Source organism: Megalobrama amblycephala, linkage group LG20 (genome assembly GCF_018812025.1).
Source record: "Megalobrama amblycephala isolate DHTTF-2021 linkage group LG20, ASM1881202v1, whole genome shotgun sequence".
NCBI lineage: Eukaryota > Metazoa > Chordata > Actinopteri > Cypriniformes > Xenocyprididae > Megalobrama > Megalobrama amblycephala.
Genome location: NC_063063.1, coordinates 22863371 through 22877264, shown reverse-complemented (window position 1 = coordinate 22877264; position 13894 = coordinate 22863371). Strand labels below are relative to the sequence as shown.

Below are 13894 nucleotides of genomic sequence, written 5' to 3'. Positions count from 1 at the left end.
TCACCCAGAGAGTGTGAGGGAGGAAGAAGAAGAAAAAAAAGAAACAGGGAAAGATGATAATGCTGCAACTTTTCTTTGGACAGAAATATATACAACCCAACAAACACTGGGCCCATGAGAGTGAATGCAGCACTCTGAACAAAAGACCCTGTTAGAGCATTACCGTAATTACACGGCCGTAATGGCCTCTATTGCAGGCTATTCCGATTAAATATGCATAGTGCCCCGTCAATATCCACGGGGCTTGATAAAAGTGTTGTTCCTATGTGTCATTTAATTGTTAGCATTAATCTGAAATATAGAGCTAATGTGTTTATTGAAAAAACACCATTCTGCCATGCTGGAACTGAATGTCTTTCTGTCCTTCCTGCACATCATTCTTATTTATCAGCTCACTCACAAGTCTGCATAATCCCTATTTTTTCTGTTACCTATGCTTGACTGTTTCACATCTCCCTTCTCTTTTTCTTAAAGGGACAGTTCACCCAAAAGCGAAATTTTGTCATCATTTGCTCACACCCATATGACTGACTTCAGAGAAAGTCAGAAGTATAAACTTTGAAAAATGTGCAGATTCTGCGGTTATAATGAATGTGGACAAACTTCAATAAATAAATAAATAAAGATACAAAGCACTAAACAAGTGGTAATGCTGTAAGTCTTCTGAAGTCACAAGTGTGAGAAACAAATTTGCTGTTAATCACTTAATTTTATCATTTCCCAGAACACTGAGATGTCATTGAACTGATCTTGAAAACTGATTTGTAAAAGAATCAATCGGTTTTTGTGAACCAAATGAAATGATTCATTTGAAAAATGCTGACTCAAAACAATGATTCATTCACAATCCAGATGAACGAATCTATCTCATGAATATGCCAAGAAGAGCTAGAGCTAAAATTTGGTCTGTTTCTCACAGAAAGCTATTGTATGATTTCAGAAGACAAGCAGAAAAAGGTATATAGCCAATTTTACAGGGCTTTTGCATTGTTTTTGAAGGACTGTATACAGGTCTGGAAGGTTTTATTTCATTTTTGGATAAAGTATTCATTTGAAAGTGACATCTAACCTTCTTTTTCCCTCCACGCAAAGTCCATTCTCTCTCTGTGTCTGTCTATCTGAGAGAGGCTGTAGTTCTCTGCGGGGAAGTGTCTAATTTCATTCCGAGTGTTCCCCTCTGTGGTCAAGAGTAGAACTGAAACCCGGAGATGCAGGAAGTCTTCTGGGAAATCCAGGTCACTACCAACTCGGTGAGAATTCATTTCTGAGGAATTTCGCTTCGCTTGCCTGAAAACAGGCTCACAGGGTGGCAATGAAAAACAGAGGTCTTTGCATGTCAACAAAACCCTGAGCGTATTTGTGTCCATCCACCAAACCCAATGTGTATGTATACAAATGCTCCATTCCAAAACCTAGAAAGCTGCATACAGAGGCAGCATTTTAAGGTCAAGGCTGTATAGGCATAGGCAACATGATACCTCACTTGGATCAAAATACTAAGTCTCTCTCCTACTTTGTAGAAAAGACAATCCCAAAATGTAACACAAACTCAAAAAGTGAAAGTAGACAAAGTGAAATACATAATAAACATTCAACACTGAAAATCTTTATTTTTATTTTTTATTTTTACACTATATTTGTGTGTGCTCTAGTTATATTTAATTTTTGGCTTATAGAGTGCAACTATCCATCCACTTTGTTAACAGTTGAACTAACAGTGAACCAAACCAACTAGCCATGAGGTGAATCACAATATTACACACATTGATGAAAAATTTGAAAATCACAAAAAACAAAACAAAAAAAACCCCAAAAGTACAAGATGATGTACTTAAAGGGTTAGTTCACCCAAAAATGTCATTAATTACTCACCCTCATGTTGTTCCAAACCCTCAAGACCTTCGTTCATCTTCGGAACACAAATTAAGATATTTTTGATGAAATCCAAGAGATTTTTAATGTCCCATAGAAAGCATCGAAATTACCACATTCAAGGTCCAGAGAAGGAGAAAAGACATCATTAAAATAGTCAAAGTGTGCAAAAACAAAACAAAAATAACAACATTACTCAACAATTAACCTTGACACAGCGAATGCAGTGCAGAGTTTCCGTATTTACGTCCGAACGCCAGCTCAGTATTGGCCGACGCTGTTGACGTGAGCACCACGACGTATGCGTGTGATGCTGACTCAGGAGCTGGCCAATACAGAGTCGGCGTTCTGACGTAGAACACGGAAATGCTGCACTGCATACACTGCATAGGAGACCGACAGGGAAGAGGAGAAATTGTTGAATAAAGTCGTTATTTTTGCACACAAACAGTATTCTCTTCGCTTCATAACATTAAGGTTGAACCACTGTAGTCACATTGACTATTTTAACAATGTCTTTACTGGTCCTTGAATGTAGTGTTGTCACGGTACCAAAATTCCAGTAGTCGGTACCGATACTATGAAAATTTTACGATTCTCGGTACCAATTTCGGTACCACAGCAAAATCTGTTGGAACTATTTTACTATTTTATATAGCCAATTTTAAAAACATTAAATATGATTTGGAGCATGTGTATGTTTGTGTGTGTATAGGCTGCCTCAATGAAATAAATTTTGAAATATAAAATAAATAAATAAATGCTCAAACATCCATTTTGTACTGTTGAAAAAACGAGCATATGCTGGTATGTAGCTCGTATGCTGGTTTGAGCTGGTGTATGCTGGTCAAGTGCTGGTCCATGCTGGTCCTAAACTGGTCCTGGACCAGCATGGTCCAGCATAGGACCAGCATAATCCAGCTCAAACCAGCATACCAGCTTCAAAACCTACCTTACCAGCATATGCTCGTTTTTTCAACAGGGGTAACAAACGTGCTTGTTTATTTTAGCTATTCCGTCAGTGAAACAATATACTAGCCTGTAAATATATGAAATAAATACAGTTAAGTTAAATAATGGTAACCTAAATAATAAGAAAGTTAAATATTATTTTAAAAAACATTCATTTTTTATTTCCACACAAATGCGTCATATAGCCATTGTCCCGTTATTATAGTCTTTGATATAGCCTACCGCTCTGCGCTTTGAATGGGATAGGGACACGAGCAGGAAAGAGACCATTTCTCTTTAATAATATCTTCATGTTATCTCCTGATGTTACAAGCAACTGACACTTGTTGTAAAAGGCCTGAAGAGCGAGTTTTATCCTCCGCAGGGGCAAGACATTCTGGCTATGTTGGATTTAGCGCTGCCAGAGAAAGCGAAAGTAAAAATCATTTTTAAAAATCAAATTTCTACTTTACCACAGTAAATAATGCGAATAGCCTATAATAGGCCTAAATGCGAACGAAAGGAACGTTTATAATCCCCTGCGTGAGGGAAGATTTGGGAAAAGAAACAGAGATTCCATGTGGAATAACTAATGGAATATTGTTAAATTCTCTGCTAAGCAGGACACCAGATCGCGATTCGCAAAACAGTATACAAAGCTTAAATTTATGGACTCACGCACCTCTGTCATTCTGCATGAACCAATATGTTTCCATGGCTGCGATGTCACATTTAATTGCTAACCTATTATTTCTTTTGTAAACAAAGCTTTGTGCTTCACTCGTGTCATATTCAAGTAAATACTGCCAACAGCCCTATCAGTGGGTACCGAATATACCCAGAATCTCGGTACTACCGGTACTACAGAAATGCGGGTATCGTCACATTTTCAAAATTTCAGTACCGATGAAGTTCCGGTACTTTTGACAACACTACTTGAATGTGGTAATTTCATTGCTTTCTATGGGAGATAAAAAACCTCTTGGATTTCATCAAAAAATATATTCATTTGTTGTAGCGTCTGGACCAGTCAGGCACACAATTATTCATTATATTTAATGAATTACCCATTAACTCACTCTATCAAAGTTCTGTGAAACCATTGCCCTAAAACTGCAACTAGCATCCCAAACGTAGCTAACACACAGGCAGAACTAGGTGTCCTGTTACAGATACTTGGAACTTTTACGATCAGAAAGAATTTTGCAGAGAGTAGTGACTCATTCTCTCTGAGAAGGACAAATAAACCCTCTAAAACCTATGTGTTCTCTATATAACCACTTGGGAAATGTATAAACATGTAACCAATTTTTCCATCTCATGACTTTCCTTTTATAGGCTTTATTCTATGTATTAATTCTCTCTTTTGAAATATTTTGGTATTAATGTTCCATAGTTGCAAATGTATATTTAACTGAAATCACATTGGTAGCATTTTTGGTATCTACGGACTCCTATTTGGCAATTTATGTTACATGTTATTAACTCTGTGACACATTAGTACACTGTAAAAATGACCGTGATTTTAACAGTAAAAGACTGTAAAAATGCTGCGGTGAAAAACTGTCAATTGGTTTACAGAAAGTTTCCGTACTATATACGGTGAATAACTGTAATAGATCTAACGGTACATTTAATGTAATTTTATGGTAAAATACCGTTAAATTCACAGTTTTTGGAAGTGAAAAACAACAAATTATTGTAATATTTACAGTGAAAAACCGTAAATTGACATTCCCACAATTCCCTATGTGACACTTCACATTTGATATATTTTCGTTGAAATAACTCTATTTCTTCTTAGTTTTTCTATTTTTTTTCTAATCAGTTATGTACATTTGGGTTTTATGTTACATCTAATGTTGTTAAATTAATGTTTATTGCATTTTTAAAATGTCATGTGTGTTACCATGATGGTGTTTAGTGTGTGTGTGAATGACGCTGTGTGCACCTTCTATATGTTAGTATTGTCCTTCTCAGCTTGTGGAAAAGCTGCTTGTGATGAACTTTGATTCATCATGTGACTCTTATCACCACTGTGTTTGGTGACTGTCAGTGTATTATAAAGGTACAAAACAGATATTAGTACTTCATTAGGTTGGTAAATTAACATTATATCAGTTAATGAAAAATGTTATTTTACCGTAAATTTAACAGATTTTTTTTTACGTTGCTACTGTATTTTTTACGGTAAAGTTCTGGCAACCACAGCTGCCGGTTTTTTACCGTAAATTTTACTGGGATTTTTTTACAGTGTATTATAAGAATCTAGAAGGTTCTTTTCTCATTCATCCAATCCAGTGTCTTATGCTAATATCTTGCTACAGAACAAAGACTCGTAAAACTTCCCTCTGAAAGGGAAACTCCTTATTGTCTCAGATACCTCAAGAGGGTGTGACATCTTCACCCCTTATATTCACTGATCACAAGATCAAACTCTCCTTTTCCTCTTCTCTTCTCTTTTACTGACAAATGCTGATGTCAAGATGACGTTGTAAGAAGCTAGAAGCTTCTAAGGAACCCCAAGCTTGTGCCAGGCTTCGGACTAGAAACTTCCATTCACCAAAGATCCTCTGAATCCAACTGGTTCACGCTCATATACTGGAGTCCCTAATCATGCAGATCCTGACTACAGGCTCTGAGTAGTACTGTACAATAAGATTGTTATTTCCCATAACCTGGAAATGAACATTTCTTAGAATTAATAAACAATTAACACTGTGTGTTCATTGGACAACAGGTTAATTGATTGTAATATTAATTTTATTACATTAAGTTAATTGTATTAACTGTTCCAAATATTTATAATTAATTATAACTAGTTATGATTAATTATTCATATTTATTTTGAGCTAATTTGCTACATTGTGTTCTGAAGATAAATGAAGGTCTTGCGGCTTTGGAACAACATGAGGGTGAGTGCTTAGTAACAGAAATTTCATTTTTAGGTGAACTAACCCTTTAATGTCTTTAATGAGGTAAAGAACTATAATCACATGAAGCTTTGTGCATGACAATCAAATTTAAAGCGATGGTGAAATATAAAATGATTGATTTATGTTGATGAAAAAAAACATAGAAAATATAGATAATAGATAATCTATATCTATAATCTATATCTATATATATATATATATATATATATATATATATATATATAAGTCAAAGATAGAGTTAGTTTGTCTTTAAAGTTTATAAGTTACTGTACAAAAACAGTTTCCTACTGAGAAAATGAATGGGATATTTATTTCCAGTACCCACTTCTTCTTCTTTACTGTTGCACTCTATTAAGCTATGATTACCAACATACCAACATCAAATTCTATTGAAGTCAATTGTGTGAGGGAGCAGATCATACCAAATCATTTTCTTATGAGGTTTAATGACGGTTAGGATACTACATTAGAGGACAGCTGTCCGTGTAGGCAGTAGGTATAGTCTTCCTCTTTCCTTGACATCAAATTCAACAAATATACCCAACAAAAATTGTGTCTGAAGTGGGATTGATATAAGTCATTAAAATTAAGGATGGAGGATGATAAATCTAGCTTATGTACCACCAGTGTCTAAAGCATTAGTGTTTGATGATATGTAAGTGCATCAATATCCATTGCGGCCTGACACTCTACCTTTTGAGCAGGTATTGATGGATCGCAAAGAATCTCACGCAACAACACAGACACCGACACACACACATGAACAAAGCATGTGTATTGATTTCATCCAAAACAGAGCTCATATCTCACAGCCCCCTGTCTCCCTCCCACACTGTCTCTCTCTCTGTAATGAATTACCATGCACTGGCTCCAGTATTTTTGGGAACAAGGCCAACATAATTTGTTATTTCATCATAAGTAATTAAAAGCTGTTTCTTTTCCTGTTGTGTCAGAGCTGATTAATTATTTGGATGGTAAAAAGGCATAAATAACACAGAACTGAAGACTGCCATGGAAAAAACAATAAAACAAGCATCACTCGGACTACACTGATGTCGCAAGCAAAAAGAAAATAGCATCTCACTAAAGTCTATTTGTCCAGCTAGTTTCGTACAGGGCAATAAATAAACCGTCGGCTGCTGTATGATGAGAACAGTGCAATAACAAATGTTATATCTCAACTATGAAAGCTCTGCTGCATGTAAGCAGATGAAAACAAGAAGTCTGACAGGTGTAATGCCACGTAATGTACATTTGTGTATTTTAGACAACATTTTGTTACATATTGTCATGTAAGTATGATTGTGATATTGCAAATATTATTTCAGGTGTGATTTAAGTAATATCACACAAGCAAAAGCAGCTGAGGCAGTCGAATCACGAAGACCAATAGAAGATCGATAAGCCACGGCTTGACACTTTTTGCAGTAAAGTGGAGTGGATTGTATATTTTTACATTTTGGATGCATTATTATTTGTGATATGCTGAATTTATGTTTATAAAAGAGACACAGCAGAGTGTGACACCATGTCTCGACCGTTGCAGTAACGCAGAAATTTTGCGTTCTCAAAGTTTACTGTAGTTTATATTTAACTGTAGTTCCTGAATGAATTTGTGTTTTTGAAAGAGTCAGTTGAATGAATGATTCAATGATTCATGAGGACTGAATGAATCAATATTTTGAACATATCGGTTGAAAAGAGTCACTTGTTGCCACCTACTGGTGTCACCAGACGTCCCACCTCTCTACTGCTATTGATAGAGGCTCCCTGATGCCTGCAAATAATAGAATATCTCAGAAATTGAGCGAGCGAAAGAGAAAGCCTGTTTCCACCTGGTATTAAGATGCGTCTGCACAAGATGAGTTTTATCCTTTGACCACTTGCGTTTCAGTTTCGGCGCGTAAATACTATTGAATGAGGGAACCCATGTTAAGCCGCAGTCACACTAGACTTTGAGCATGCAAAATTTTTTTGGACACTGCAACAGTCGTGATATGACGTCACACTCTGCAGCGTGTTTTTTTTATAAACATGAATTTAGCATATAACAAATAGTAATACATTCAAAACCTAAAAGTATAAAATATAATCGACTTTACTGCAAAAATATTGTTCTTCTAATTCGGCCAAGAGGTCACGCCATGACATATCAATCTTCTACTGGTCACGCATCTTCACGTGATGCGAATTTGCAGGTCAGAGTTCACCAAACTTGAACTTTGGAATGCAGCGAAATGCAAAAACACTACGCATAAGCTTTCATTTTCGGTCTGACGCATGTGCATGCGTATGAATAGAAGTCAATGGAACGAAAAGTGTAGTGTGACCGCCCCTTAAAAGACTAAAGACATTTCAGACTTTAGACTCTGCCTTACACTTAATGGACAACATTTTTTCCAGTTACCACATACTGTTGGAAGAATAAAGGGGTCAAGGTTTTGCTTGTTAGCATGGTCCATGAGCAAAGATGGCAGATTTCAAATTGCGTGCCTGCCAAGCAAGTGCCATTAAGATGAATGGAAATGCTAATGGATAGATTTCTCCAGATATTATAGATCTCCTTGATTAAAATAACTGAAACTGCAAATGATGTCATTGGCACAAAAAAGCAAATAAGAGCAATGGATAAAAATGCTGTTTTGGCAATCATTCTACATAGCAAACTATGAAAATAAATGGAACAACAACAAAAAAAAAAAGAACATAAAATACAACACAAAACAGAGAAATAAAATCCTTTGGCCAAAAGAGCTTTATGTTCCATTATGAAGCAACTCCATGTCAGAAACTGAGGATGAATTGATTTAGCAATACATGTTTTAAAGATCTGAAGACAAAAAAATGCTTTCAATCAGTTCCTTGTGCGTTAAAGAAGGAGTGAAGGATAAATGTGAAGAATAACACTGCTTGGACGGTGGAATATGCTTCTACATCTTTTCAGAATAGGATGAGAACAGGTTGTAAGGGGGAGAGAAAGAATGAAAAATGGCCAGGGCAGTGGCACGGCATAAAAGAACGATTTAACTTTGTAATGCTGTGCCTGAATCCTTTTGGATTCAACTTGGCTTTGTGAAGCAGATTAGTTGAGCAGCTTTTACAGGCTTTGGTAAATAGAGTTGTAACTCCATTCATCCCCCATTCACAGAGTAAATATCCCCTTTCACACACACCAGAGCACAGTGGCACACACACTGACCTGGAAACACTTCTCAATTACAGACAAGCTGGAGCTCATCAACTCTTCCTACAGGGAACCCGAATAGAGAGTCTGGACATAAATATTAAGCCTTGAACAGCCTGCTGTAATTTGATTTTCATACTGGGTCAATATATGAAAGCTGTGAGAGCTAATGTTCCTCTTCCGTATGGAGTTTCACCTCATATCGCTGGGCTGGGAATTTATGTGCCATGTATGTTTGCTTTTGCATGCTCTTGAGATTGCTGTCAGAATGACTGTTTGTTGTAGTTTGGGCTTTTGTTGAAGGATTAGTTCATCTGAAAATGAAAAACCTGTCATCATTTACTCACACTCATGTTGTTCCAAACCTGAATGGCTTTATTTCTTCTGTGGAACACAAAAAGAGACTGTACTGTCTTACAAAATACTGCAAGCTTACAAAAGTAACATAGAAGCACCATAAAAACTGTCCATAGGACTCATGCGCTTTGCGCTAGCGTTATGTGAGAAAAATAATGACAAAATTTTATTTTTTGTGTGAACTATCCCTTTAGATCTTTTTCCTTTGACCAACACTAGCCCCTTTAAATTACCGTTAGGATATCATGCATGAACAACCTTTTCAAAATTACCAGTAAATCAGTTCTGGCCATTTCCTGGTATAAAAAGTTGTAACATTACCAGTAAACTACATGTATGATGCTGTGTGTGAACAAAGAATGAATGGGGGGCATGTACAAGGTCAGAAAGTCCTGATGTAAGGCATTTGCTTTGGGCCAATCATAAAGCTCTGTCGAAACTGTTTACGATAAGTTCTGCTGCATTGAATTTACCCTGCATTCTTTTCCATTCATCAGCACTGTGGCTCTGCAGCTACTATTGTGTACTATTTACTGGAAAAGTCGTACCAGAAAAGTCTGGTAATTTAACGGTAATTTACTATGTGAAAGGGGCTAATGTAATTAAAATATGAGTGACTACCACCCCTGATGTTCTTCATCTCATACAGCTGTAGGTAAGCAGTAAATACCAGCTTTATCCCTGCAGAGCGGTTGAGATATTTAAGAGCACGGAGCAGACCGCACTCTCACCAGCAGCCCAACGGAACCACATGTTGCAAATGTTAATGAGGATTCCCAAATGCCAGGCCACTCCGAGGACTCTGCCTTTAGCCAACCCAGCAGATAAATAATACAATGCACTGCTATAACTACACCGGACACATGCGGCGAATGACGAAGAGGCCTCGGAAGAAGAGAAACGGGTGGTATGAATCACGTGGACTTAACTGACTAGCTGATGAGATTGAAATCTTCTTTATTCCTGCAAGCCAAAGTATTCAAATTGACCTTCCTAAAATGAACATGAAACAGGATTTGCTACGGTGCGTCACCACCCTCCTTCATAACCGTGGCGTCGCTGTGGGTTTGCTCGATTTTGATATTGCATTTGTTGGGTAAAAAGATTGAATATACAGCTAATCGACATCTCCATTAAGACCCCAGTGTTGTCATTCCACTGCAACATGCACCCAATTTATGTTGGACAGAGAGGATTCTGGGAAATGGAATACTAGGACGTCTGATGCAAATTGAACATGAGGGGCATTGAATATTAAAACAGGCAAAGCACGCCATTGACTGAAAGTGGGGGGAGAGATGGAAATTTAAATGAAATACGACCCGCCGTAAAAGGGTGAAAATAAAGGACCAAAACAAAATCAACAACAAGTGAATAATTACCAACAACAGCTTGGTTTATTTCCAGTTTGAGTTGATTTACTAAAACATAAATATACAATAAAAAGTAACAAGGGTGTAAAGCATGTTGTTAAAATTTATCATTTTAAGCAAGGAGAGCGAGACGTCAGGCGGGATGCACCTCTGATCATGAAACGCTGTTGGTTTACCATCGACTGCTTTCTTCAGAATTAGGAAAACAACCTGTGCTAGCTTTATAGAGGCAGATGAAAACCGGGTTTTATGATAATTATTCCGAAGCTGTGTGGATTTAGTGAGTTGTTAAAGTGGAAATCGAGCCATCGTTTGAGGCTGTAAGACTGTCATCCTGTTTTCACTGGAATCCCACAGTATATCATTACATTACGGAACGGTCGTAATTATAGTTGTCTTCCTGAACACTGTGTCTGAACTTGACTTGGTGACTTTAGTGTCATTAGTGGAAAAGTGTCATTCTTAAATGTTGGTTCCACCAAAAGCTCTTCATTCCAGGTAGGCTGATTTTAATGAGCTGCTGTGTAAAGCCCTAAACACATCTGCATTCCTATTCTTTGTGTGCTTTGCCTTAGAAACCCGAAAAAAACACCAGGTCCTTTTCAGTTTCAATACTCAGTTTCTAAAATAAAAATGTTTCATGTATAAAGACATGTGAGAAAAATATTTAGCTCTTTTTCTTTTTATATGAGATTTCTTATTGTTAAAAACTATGGCTGTCAAAAGAATAACAAACTGTGATTAATGTCATGTCTTCAGAAAGCAAAAAAATAGTAACCATATCCAACAATAAATATCAAGTTCATGTGTTAAAATAATTTAAACATAAATCAATTACATAACACGAACTAAAAAAAAAACAATGAAAATACATTAAAAACCTTTACAACAATTCAGTGTTATTTTAGTAACATTAAAGGTGCCAAGAATGCTTTTTCACAAGATGTAATATAAGTCTAAGGTGTCCCCTGAATGTGTCTGTGAAGTTTCAGCTCAAAATACCCCATACATTTTTTTAAATTAATTTTTTTAACTGCCTATTTTGGGGCATCATTAACTATGCACTGATTTTTTCAGCGCGCAGCCCCTTTAATTCGCGTGCTCCCTGCCACACAAGCTCTCGACTATATTACAGCACATTTACAAAGTTCACACAGCTAATATAACCCAAGATGTTCGTCATGCATGCTGTATGCATGCTTCAAATTATGTGAGTAAAGTATTTATTTTGTGTTTATATTTGATTCTCTATGAGTTTGAGGCTGTGCTCTGTGGCTAACGGCTAATGCTACACTGTTGGAGAGATTTATAAAGAATGAAGTTGTGTTTATGAATTATACAGACTGCAAGTGTTTAAAAATGAAAATAGCGACGGCTCTTGTCTCCGTGAATTCAGTAAGAAACGATGGTAACTTTAACCACATTTAACAGTACATTAGCAACATGCTAACGAAACATTTAGATAGACAATTTACAAATATCACTAAAAATATCATGCTATCATGGATCATGTCAGTTATTATTGCTCCATCTGCCATTTTCACTGTTGTTCTTGCTTACCTAGTCTATTGATTCACCTGTGCACATCCAGACGTTATTGGCTGCCCTTGTCTAATGCCTTTCATAATGTTGGGAACATGGGCTGGCATATGCAAATATTGGGGCGTACACCCCGACTGTTACGTAACAGTCGGTGTTATGTTGAGATCCGCGTGTTTTCCGGAAGTCTTTTAAACAAATGAGATTTACATAAGAAAGAGAAAGCAATGGAGTTTGAAACTCAATGTATGTCTTTCCATGTACTGAACTCTTGTTATTCAACTATGCCAAGGTAAATTCAAATTTTCAATCTAGGGCAAGATACTATTATAGTTTTTTTTTTTAATATTTAGAAATCGTTTTATTTTTCCATTTTTATTTTAATTTTAATTAGTTTTAAAATTGTGTTTTTGTTTTGTCATTTTTATAAATTTTAGTTTTTTTTAAATAGTATTTCTATAATTTTATTTAGTAAATTTATGTTTTTTATATTTTATTTTATTTCAGTTAACATTTATTTCTAGCAACAATTTTTATTTTTAGGGTTTTAGTTTACAGTTAACTATAACCCTGACCCTGTCAAATTTGACCCTCCTTTTTTGAAAATAAATTTTAAAAATTCATATCTTTTCCGATTCCTATGTCAGCACCTCATTGAATGATGTCCTTACGTAAACTATAATGTCTTACAGTTCAGTCTGAATTGGTGCCTGCAAGCTGAAATTCAGATGTTTGTGCCATTCATACTGGTATTAAATGTGTAACAAATAACAAATAACTGGAACTGAAATGGCTTGGTTCATGTTTGTGTGCAATGAAGTGGAATGTTTGATGTGGTGAACTCACCAGCACAGTCTATGCAACCTTCGTTGACCTGACTGATTTGTACCAAGCCAAACGTGGGGACCACATAATGCAAAAGGTGATGTTATGGCAGCTATTACAGCCGTTTCTATATGAGAAAGGTGTGGTGTAATCATACAACACAAGGTACTGTACATAGCACACCATTTGTACAGTAGAAAATTCCAGCAAAGGAAGTCTGCGTGAGGGTAAATAAAGAATGAATGAAGTAAAACTAAATAAGCCAGAGGTGCCTGTCACATATTTGTGAGCTTCTGACTAGACAAATGAAAGGGAAGTTCCCGTGAGAACCGAGTATGTAATTCAGCGCGTAATGTGTGTGTGCATGTGTGTGTCAGATGAACGAGAAAGATGCAAGAGGCGTGCATCCATCCTCAGAGGTGAACTCGATTTCACGGGTTAGTGAGAGACGGGTGGTGTAGTCTGGGAGGTGGGTGTTCTGCCTCGGCTTTATTAAAGCGTTTCTGTTCTCAGTCTATTTAGAATCAGTGTTTGCTGTTGCAGATGACAGGCCTGAGCCCCTCTCACTTGCCACAGCTGCCGGAGGGTCCGCACCTTGGTATTACCTCTTAAATATCCACTCAGACCCAAAACAGCACATTATCTACACTGTTTGTGTGTGTATTTAAACCGATTTACACACTGAAGTTCAGTGTTTTACAGGTGTGCAAAAATCAACAGTTTGCTAAAAGTGCAGATGGAGCTGTGCTAAACATGATCACCTCTCACATACACACACATTCATATATCAGACATTTATCACTGCTCACGTGTAGGATGACCACCCCCCAGGAGCTTTTAATATTTAATGTAAAGAT

General features: G+C 36.6%; 1 protein-coding gene across 2 annotated transcripts in view; it reads right to left on the bottom strand.

Annotated features, from left to right (window-relative positions):
- rbfox3a (RNA binding fox-1 homolog 3a) overlaps window positions 1-13894 on the bottom strand; it is a 431990-nt gene that overhangs the window by 217886 nt on the left and 200210 nt on the right. The window lies entirely within an intron of this gene.